The sequence below is a fragment of the Pelodiscus sinensis genome, chromosome 19 (assembly GCF_052426305.1).
Source record: "Pelodiscus sinensis isolate ZL-2025 chromosome 19, ASM5242630v1, whole genome shotgun sequence".
Lineage (NCBI taxonomy): Eukaryota > Metazoa > Chordata > Testudines > Trionychidae > Pelodiscus > Pelodiscus sinensis.
The window spans coordinates 10,414,452-10,415,343 of record NC_143070.1 but is presented as its reverse complement, the minus strand read 5'-3'; positions in this window follow the sequence as shown (position 1 = coordinate 10,415,343).

Genomic DNA, 892 nt, shown 5'->3' with positions numbered 1-892 from the left:
CCGAAGTGGAGCACTTTGCATTTGTCTTTATTAAGCTTCATCCTATTTACCTCAGACCATTTTTCCAGTTTGTCCAGATCACTTTGAATTCTGACCCTTCCTCCAAAGCACTTGCCACCCCTCCCAGCTTCGTATCATCTGCAAACTTAATAAGCGCCCTCTCCATGCCAATATCTCAATCACTGATGGAGATTGAAGAGAACCGTCCCAGAACAGACCCCTGCAGAGCCCCACGTGTTAGGCCCTTCCAGCATGGCTGGGAACTATTAATAATGAATCACCGAGAACAGTTTTAAAGAGAATAAAAGGCCGCGAGTCTCCCCTGTCAATAACCACCCACTCGACCAATCCGCAGCGAGACTGAGAGCTCGGAGGCAGCAGTGGGAGGGGAGAGGGCTCAACAGATGTCCGAAAGGACGGGCCAGGTCACCTCCAGCTCCCAGCGCTCTGCCAGCTCAGCTCTGAGTGAGGCCTCCGACCGCCCCAACACCCACCCACCCTGCTTGGTGGAGCAGGGAAAGGGGGGAAGACGCAGAAGAAGGCGAGACAGAGGGAGGGGAGGGGGCAAAGGGGAACCAAACTGAGCAAGCTCCAAACCTCTCTGAGGCTCCCACTGTCTCTCCGGGTCTGGCACTGCCGGCCGCAGGGAAGTAGAAAACGCCGACGAGGCTCCTCCTGCCCCCGCCCCTCGGTCCCAATTCTCCATCTGGTCCCTGCAGAGACCCTGGGAAGGGGCCGCGCTGCTGCCAAACCGCGGGAATCTCTGAACTTGCCCCGGCCTTGCGCCTCTGTCCTGATTGGCTGTTGTCAGAGTCTCTCTGTGAGGTCATCACTGTCCTCCAATAGGCTGAGGTCCTGCCACAGGCCTTTGCTCCACCTACCCCTCCCCTGC